The sequence below is a fragment of the Nyctereutes procyonoides genome, unplaced genomic scaffold (genome assembly GCF_905146905.1).
Source record: "Nyctereutes procyonoides isolate TBG_1078 unplaced genomic scaffold, NYPRO_anot_genome, whole genome shotgun sequence".
Classification (NCBI taxonomy): domain Eukaryota; kingdom Metazoa; phylum Chordata; class Mammalia; order Carnivora; family Canidae; genus Nyctereutes; species Nyctereutes procyonoides.
Genome location: NW_026575051.1, coordinates 18,341,424 through 18,351,129, shown reverse-complemented (window position 1 = coordinate 18,351,129; position 9,706 = coordinate 18,341,424). Strand labels below are relative to the sequence as shown.

The 9,706-nt window shown below is 37.3% G+C and overlaps 1 non-coding gene across 1 annotated transcript; it reads left to right on the top strand.

Moving 5' to 3' along the window:
- Positions 1–3,023: 3,023 nt before the first annotated feature.
- LOC129513207 (small nucleolar RNA SNORA51) lies at positions 3,024–3,148 on the top strand. The gene has a single exon (XR_008665187.1). It is a non-coding gene; the product is annotated as a small nucleolar RNA SNORA51 (small nucleolar RNA).
- The last annotated feature ends 6,558 nt before the right edge of the window (positions 3,149–9,706 follow it).

Genomic DNA, 9,706 nt, shown 5'->3' with positions numbered 1-9,706 from the left:
TAATTATAAGTATCATTTAACTCAACTTGTACAAACTTCAATTGCAGAAATGAAGTATGAAAAGATTTACAAATGACCTGTGACCTGGGTGGCTCAGTCAGTTGAGCATCTGCCTTTGGCTCAGGTCTTGGTCACTGGGTCCTGAGATGGAGCCGTGTGTTTGGCTCTCTGCTTATCCGGGAGTCTGCTTCTCCCCCTCCCCCTGCTCATTCTCTCTCTCAAATAAATAAATAATATCTTAAAAAAAGAGATTTACAAGTGACCATTTGTAATTATAAATTCTATCACAGAATATATCTTGGAAATTAAAATAATTAGATAAGAGCATTATATTGATTTTCTTTCTTAACTAAAAATGTACTCAGATTGATGCATTTTACTCTCACTTATTATTTATAGATTTTTGTCTCTATCAAATAAGTTTATATATTGAGTGACATATTAACATTGTAGAAAAATTAGAAAAAATCAGACAAAAAGGTAAAGTAAATGGAATTACTATCATTCAGACCCACTCAAATAATATAGTTTTGTCATTGATCCATTCATCCATTCAATATTTATGAGCAAGTCTCTGCTCTGGATACTCTTTGATAATATAGATTAGTGAAAGATGCAGCCTGTGGTGCCTTTTCTAATTTACACAAGGCCAGCATTGGTTCAAAAGGTACATATATACAAGGAACTTACATTAATAACTATCAAAATATTGTTGTATTAAATGAGTTTTTCTATATGTCTAGCATACAGTAAGCACTATGGAAGTGTTAACTATTATTATTATTATTATTATTATTAATTATTCTACTAGAATTTGTCTTATATATTTGACCACAAGAAAAGTAGCAGGGCCCTATGATGATCACAGAATGTACAATCATAGAACTTTTGATTTTCAGGCAACAAATAATTTTGAGTGCCCTTGACATGCCAGGCATTGTCCTTGGCAGTGGGACTGGAAAAAAAAAAAACAAAACAGATGATCCCTCCCACCATTCCCATAATATAGCTTACATTTATCAGTATTTTGAAAGAACTCACCTCACCAAGATTAATGAATCACATTTATTTCATTTAATGGCTTTTATTAAGTGCATTGTGCTGGATGACAAGGGAGAGGGTAGGAGATAGGAAGTACAAAGTTTAAGACTGTCTCTGTTCTCAAGAGCTTCTAGTATTAACAGAGGAGACATATTTTCATAAAGAAATATCAAGACAATATGATAAAGTGTCAAAACACACAGTACAGATAAAAAAGTTTAGAAGGGGGAGGAGTGAATTGTTGAGGCCTGTGGTAACCAAGCAAATTTTTATGGAATGAAAATGACCTGAACTGGGGCTTAAAGAATTTATACATCGTATTCTGCTCTGAAATGACTTTTTGGATATGTCAGTACAGACTAGTTAGCTGCTCTCTAAATCTGACCTCTCTCCCTCTTGGAACATAGCAAAAGTTAGACATTACACTTCCAATCCTATCTTCTGGAAACTCCCATTTGATGCTCCATTTGCCTTGTTTTCTCCAAATTTTGACTGAACAGTGACACAAAGGGCAACCATGGAAGCCACGTATTGAAGACAGCAGAGACTCCATGAGCCTGCATCCCTGAATGACTACATGGAACTAACTATTCCCTCTCTCTTCTCCCTCCAACTACTGGTCTTTACTTGAACAAAAAATGAAATTTCTCAACTGTTTCTAGGTTTGTCTGTTATAGCAGCCAGCTTTAACACACTATGTAACACAACCAGATTGACTTTGATTTTTTTTTGGCACTTTTGATAGTATAAATGTCAATATAAATTAACGTTGTAAACTCTGAATAAGCTGAAAATATCCAATCTACACTGAGGTTATGGTGGCGCTCCTGTGTGGTCATTAACGGATTCCAATGAATTCAGAACTGAAGATTATATGCATGAATCTTTTGTTTTACAGATATAGATACACATGAGAGAAAAGATGATACTAAATGACTTGCCTAATAACTGGGGTATGTGAAAGTTCCTGTCCCATACAAAAGAGCATGTGTGACTCCTTATACTTAGGCGGGTTCACTTTCCATTATTTTAAATAATTGTTAAGTCTCATCTAAATTATGTTTTAAATCTTGTTCCAGTGGTAAAAATAAAAAAGCAATTTTATCATCATCTTTTAAAAAACGACTGTACTTAAGACATAGTTGTCACCCTTGCTTTATCTTCCCTGGCTATAATCCAGATTCCATTAAAATCCTCGATGAAATTTGTCAAATAAAGCTTACCAGCTTATAAATACAAATGTTCACAAGTTTTTCTTTTGGTGTGAATCTAGCTCTCTCTTTGACTTTATAGGCTTCAGGCAGTCAGGAGGATGGTTTTTTATACATCACAGCTTATAACATGGCTGAATAAAGAGCATTTACTGGCTGATATGGGCTCCAGTGTGGATTCACATGGAGGAACCAATCAGGTGCTAAATGACCATAACTGGGCAAGTTGTCACAGCTGGATCACAAGGGGCCATTTTAGGATAATGATAGCATAATCAAGACTCAGGACTTTACATTAGGACTCCTTATGTTCCCATTGCTTAGTATTCGTATTGACTCTTGAACTTCAGAACATACTGAGCCTGTAAGCAAGGGAAGAAGAGTTTGAACTTTGGGTAGAAAAATGTGGGACAGAAGAGAGGCAGGTTTCAGCACCATCTGGGTCTTTCAGTCCATCTTACATGATTTTTTAAAAGATTTTATTTATTTATTAATGAGAGACACAGAGAAAGAGTCAGAGACATAGGCAGAAGGAGACGCAGGCTCCCTAGAGAGACCCTGATGTGGGACTCTATCCTAGGACCCTGGGATCATGACCTGAGCTAAAGGCAGACGCTCAACCCCTGAACCACCCAGGTGGCCCCTTAGGTGCCCCTCCATCTCACACGATTGACATACTTTCCCCTTTTTGTCAGGAAGTGCTTCTGTATTTAGATAGAACCTCAGTGTCTTTTGTCTTAAAATGACTCAGACAGTCACCTGGTACTCACCACTGTTGCTTACCACTGGCTGTATTCTTATACTGACTGTACTGAAAGAGGAAGCAGAGTAAACCTACCCATATACACAGCCACCCAGGGCCTTCACTTGTCTGTATTGTGAATGAAGGAAAATGGAGAAAATATACAAACAAGTAAATAAATAAAATGATGGGCAGCGATGCTCTAAAAACCAACACCTTTCTCCCAGATATGAACAAAGGAGAGACTATAAGATCTCTTGAGTCCTTGTCAATATCCTTGGAAACAGTTGAAAAGCTCTCTAATGACAAAAGAAACTATGACAGAAATTTGAGGGATTATTGGCAAGCACAGATCCTAACTAAGAAGGTTTAATCTTAAGAAGTTCTGCTAGGAACACTGTGGAAAGTAGTATGACTTTAGGCTATGGAGGCACTTGTGTTTTTGCATGTCAGATGGGTGCCTAAGACAGAGATCCAGGTCTTGTTGACTTCCAGTGTGTCACCCAGAGAGTTGATGGACAGACAGATGCCCCATGTTTTTGTTCCGAGAAAGAGTCCTGCCAAAACCACATCCTGTTACAGTGCTGCATCTAAGAGGATGTGTGTACTGCAGCATTAATTAGGAAATGCTCTTTCCAGTGGCCAGACCCCTACTCGCTATGATCATGCTGTCACATCCAGCCAACGATCTAGCTCTGCCAAGTGGACCACAAAAGGAGGGAGGCTCTTTTTTTTCACCCAAGTGTAAAAGACGCCTGTGGTAAGCTCTTCCAGGTTAGAAATTCACTCTTGCATGTCTTATGTCTCTCAATGATACCTCCAAGGATTTCATTTCTTTAGACCTTAAGAGATCTTTGAGGAGATAAAGAGTGAGGATTATCAGGCAGTCACTTGAAGAACAATAGACAAAGGCAGAGGCATCAGAATACACACCAGTGCCTAGACACATCAATGCCTTTGTTATATCAGATCAGGGTAATTTTCAAATGTCGTAATTTGGCAAATTGGATCCTCAAATAGGTGAATAAGTTCACCTTAAAAAAATAGTACATTCACACAGAGACTGATTGCTCCTTTTTTTTTTTTTTTGTAGTTTCTCTTCTCTGAGTGTTTGTTGTGTGTGTTTAATGCTCTACCCTTTGTTTTCCCAGCCCCATAGAAAGTGTGCTACTCTCTGCTGGTTTCTTGTGATAGCTTTGCTCACTGAGGCAGAGCAGCCCGTGAAACTGTTCAATATATCTGACTGGCAGCTATCCTCAAGTGTAGCTGTAAGACCCGGAGAACAAACTCCCTCCTCCCTGTTTCCAAAGTATGGCTGCACTTAATGAAAATTTATTACTTTTTACCTGTTTAAATTTTGTGTTGTCAAAGACAATCACATTATTTTTTCAAACATAGAATGATTTTTCTTCCTCTATTAGCAAAATCAAGTAACCAAATTATGAATAACTGATTTGCTACATTATTTTAAGATTCACCTTTAGCGTTTAAATAAAAGTATGCACATGTGCTATATTTTCAAGGCAAAGGAAATATGTAATATTACTTTCAGCACAAATTATAAAAAAACGTAATGCTGGGACTGTGATGACTTACTTGCTCTAGTTAAGCTTATCTTCATAGTTTATTTAAGGAGCATAAACTGTAATATTTAGTGCTTAACCAAAGATACTCACCTTTTGTAATATCAGCAAATGTTAAATTCTATATGTATCTAATTAATAAGGGATTGTTAATGCCGAGGACTACTTTTTTCCTTGCTTATATTTCAACGTCTTTCTTTCAAGAAATTCTTCCTGTTGCCTTTCACATTTCCCACTAAAGATAACTTACTGAACACTTCATTTCTTTTCTTTAGCAGCCAATCTACCACTTTCTCGTCAAATGTAACTTCACAAAGTGTTGTCTACATTGTTTCCTTTTAATAGATCTATTAATTCAACAAACACTTATTTAATAGCTGCTATATACCACATTCTGTTCTAAAATTAACTCAGGGAGAGTAGTTCCATATTGAAGTTCAGCATATGCCAAAATACAGAAGTACTCATGAGTACTGCTTTTGTCGATGTTGAGGGAGTTTAGATGAATATGTAACCCCTGCTTAGCCTGTAATAGTTAGTTACTCGTGGCAAAGGTTAGGGCTCTGTAACTCTCATTTTCAGGATCCTGGGGCTTCAATGCTGTTTTAGGGTTGCTTAGAACCCTAGTCTTATGAATCCCATTAAGGAAAGAACTCCTCTATGATCCTGACCTCTTTATTTCTGTAAAATAAACGCATCCCAGGATCATTTCCTTCAAGACTCTCCCTGACCCATGTCTCAGGACCCTAATGGGTGACTAATATCCGACAACCTTTCAGGAAACATAACTTCCTTAAGCAAGATGGGTTTAGATGACCTTAGCAATAGGGTGTTAAAGGTAAGACAAGCTATAGCGAGTTTTTAAAATTCAGTGGAGTCTATTTAGTGCCCTCGAAATGATAAGTCACGAATCAACTATGCATATGCTGGCCTTGCTAGAACATTAGATACTGTAAAAACATACAAATTAACAAATGCAGCCCTCAACTTCAGCCTGTTGATGTGAGCTATATTGGTCCTCTAGAGCTGTATATCCATGCATTCTCTTAAAGACATGTTATGACAGGCACTGGTAAATGGTTTACCATCCTTAGTGTACTCAGCTCTATGCAAAGTGCTTATTCTGTAAAACAATAACAGATCACAACCTCCCCCACCCCCCACAAAAGCATTTTATAAGTATTTTTCCATTTGTTTGAAACGGTAAAAAAAAAAAAAGTACACTTTGAAAATGCAGTGGCACAAGGTACATTGCCATAACTTGAGGGACATTGACATTTTTTTTTTAAAGGAAACAAAAGGAAAAAAAATCCCCACTTGAAACACTGCATTACATAATTGTACCTGTCCAAACAGACCATTTACAAATATTAGCTCGATAAGCTATTAACATCCATAGAAAGGTAGCTTTCTTAATAAAATGAATTTAAAAAGATTAGCATTTAAACAAGAAATAAAAAAGCATTTGAAACTGAATCAGATCATGTTACATGGAGGCCATGTAGCTAGAGCAAAGTGCACAGATTTCTAAAAACTTTTACTGGGGACGCCTGGGTGGCTTAGTGGTTGAGTGTCTGCCTTTGGCTCAGGGCGTGATCTTGGGGTCCTGGGACAGAGTACCGCATCAGGCTTCCTGTGAGGAGCCTACTTCTCCCTCTGCCTACATCTCTGCCTTTCTCTATGTCTCTCATGAATAAATAAATAAAATGAAAAAAAAGGGATTTAAAAACTTTTCCTAGAAAATCACTAATGATCTCCTGATTGCTCAATATTATCGAGGTTTTTGATCATCTGTGGTCAGGAAGTAATGTGGAACAAAAGGACTGTTTACTCACTGCTGTAGCTGGGTGGGTGTGGCTGGGTGGCATGTTTTGTGAGCTGGGCCAGTGTCCCAAAGAATCCCAAATGCAGAAGATCACATGAGATTAAGTGACTAAAGTCTTTAAAGTTTTTAGCACAATATATGGATCATGGTAAACACTTGATAAATGTATAAACTTTGGATTTTAAAAAAAATGTTTCTCACAACATATGAACTTGCACCTGAGTGATAGCAACATTTCCATAAACTTATTCTGCTATATTTGCATATAATAGGCCCTCACTAAATGGTTCATACAAATCTACACTACTTAGGGCACGACTAGCCTCTATAATAAACACACTTCAAGGTTTCAGAGAGTTTACCAATAAAAGCTTATTTTCTTGCAAGCATACCAGTCCAGTGCAGGTGTTCTTGATTTGTGTGTGAGATTTCCCCCAAGTGGTGATTCAGGGCCCCTGTCTCCTACTATCTTGTGTGTCTATGCTATCCCCTGGGGCCCTAGAGTCTTTGTTCAGCAGACAGATGGGTAGAGTGAGGAGAGAGAACTTATATTCACTCTTAACCATTTCGAAGTAGCATATACTGTTTCTACTAAGACATTGTCAAGAACTAGTCACATGGCTTCTTAATATACAAAGAATCTGGAAAAAAAAATGTCCTTGACTGGAAAGAGGATTCTCATGACAGTCTATACTCTGGAAAGGAGTACAGAAGTTTTTGGTGAACCACTCAGTCATCTCTGCTATAGGATAATTATAGAAAATTTCCAGAATATAAACTGATAAATCTGAAGAAGTGGAAATGTCTTTGTATTGATTCACATGACTGAGTCTCATTTAACATTTAACACAATTGTATCAGTTCTCTGATTTAGAGTTTTAAATGTTGCATGGACGGGATGTTAGTAAGTACCACTTTATGAAGTATCACCTACTCTAGTTGGATCAGTTGCTATCATATTTTAAGGATCTATGTTGCTCTTTGATGTTTTCCTGAATTCCTTTTTATGTTATGAAGCCTGCTGGTAAGCTCATGGCTACTAAACATATAGGCTTGGGGTTTGACTGGGGAGAAAATCAAATAATTTATTTTTGTTAAAGTTCACCCTTGGTCATCTATGTCATTAGATCAGACTCCCAGAAGCTCCTCTCTACCTCTGTTTCCTCTAGGCTAGATTACACAAATCCCTTGGCTTGCTGGCCACTGAATAAATTGCTCTTTGAACTTGCATTTTTTTATGTTCATCTGCTATTCTCTCTTATGTGGAGGAGCCATATTTTACTACCATTATTTCATATCATTATTACTGCTATATGCTAATCTCTGAGTGAATATCATAATTTGAAGTTTTTATTATCAGAATAATATGCATATTTATTCAAAGAACTATTTCAATAGAAAAATGACATTGAAGTGAATTCCAAAACTCATATTTTATTTCTTTTTCAATGAACAACAAAAGCTGAGCTATTTCCTGAATTTACGAGCATACTTGTTTGACATCTTAATTTCCTTGTATAGGTGTTCTACCAACTATGATGCATTCTAACTAATTCTTATTTTTAAAGTTTTTATTTAAATTCCAGATAATATACAGTGTAATATTAGTTTCAAGTGTACAATATAACGATTCAATACTTCCATGCTACATCCAGTGTTCCTTTCTAACTAATTCCTAATAAAGATAAGCCCAGGGGATTCCCGGGTGGCTCAGCGGTTTAGCGCCTGCCTTCCGCCTATGGCGTGATCCTGGAGACCTGGGATTGAGTCCCACGTCGGGCTCCCTGCATGGAGCCTGCTTCTCCCTCTGCCTGTGTCTCTGTCTCTCTCTCTCTCTCTCTCTGTGTCTCATGAATAAATAAATAAAATATTTAAAAAAATAAAGATAAACCCAACGTATGAACGTAAGAAATTAAAAAAAAACTACTTTTGCTTATATGCAATTTGGAATTATTGATTTTATTGAGTCCTAGCCTGCACTCACTCTCAGATTATTGTTTTTAATGCATTTTTTTCTGATTCCCAAATTTGAGGATTTTTATCTCCATCATATACTCCAGTCTATGCAAGAGAGCAATGGCTATGATGTCTTAGAAGGAGTCGAATAGTTTTCTGGATGAATACTGAATTAAACACTATAAGAAGCATGTTTAAAGAATACTAAGAATCAAGATGTGTGTGAGATTTGGGGCTGAGGGAGGGGGTAAGTACTGAGTCCAGTGTTTCATCTATTCTCATCTATTTTTTTATCATGTTGACAGATGGGGAAATTGGACTCCCTTTATCCTCTTCTTTTCTTTAATAGTGAAATAGCTACTGAGAAGTGGAGAAATGCAAACTAATAGGGCCCTCAGTTCTGTTGCTCCATTGTGGGTGGTAGCCTAGTTGAGAGATGTAAGGCCACCTTCACTGTGATGAGCTGATGTCACCCTGACTGCCATACTCTTGCCTCCTGGGCTGGGGAGAAATAACAAATCCTAGGCTTGGTTAGTAGTTATCCTAATGACATCAAAGCTGGTTAAAGAATTAATATAAACTGTAAGGGTTAATTTTATGTCAACATGGCTGGGTCATGGTGGCCAGATATTCAATCAAACATTATTCTGGATGTTTCTGTGAACATATTTTTGGAAGAGATTAACATTTAAATGGGTAGATTGAGTAAAGTAGATCATCCTCCTGTAAGGTGATAATCCAGTCAGTTGAAGGCCTTGGTAGAGCATAGACTTTAGCTTCTTTAGGGAAGAGGGATTTCTTTATGGATTTTTTTAAATTTTTTTTATTTATTTATGATAGTCACACACACAGAGAGAGAGAGAGAGAGAGAGAGAGAGGCAGAGACACAGGCAGAGGGAGAAGCAGTCTCCATGCACCCAGAGCCCGACGTGGGATTCGATCCCGGGTCTCCAGGATCGTGCCCTGGGCCAAAGGCAGGCGCTAAACTGCTGCACCACCCAGGGATCCCCGGGAAGAGGGATTTCTACCAGCAGACTGACTTTGGACTTTAACTATTGACTCTTCTTGAGGCTCCAGCCTGCTGGTTTACCTCATCAGATTTTTTTTTTTTTTGGACTCACTCCAGCCTCTACAGACCCATGAATCAATTCCTTAAACTCTTTGTCTTTGTGAACACACACACTAACACGTACCAAAACTCTAAAATTCTAGTATTGGTTACTAGGAAAGTATTTATAGCTAAAGCTATTATTTGATATTATTGAGAAATATGTTATTCTGGATAATTGAGCATTTTATTTAACAGAAAATGTATAAATAGTATGTACTTACAATCTACTTACAAATT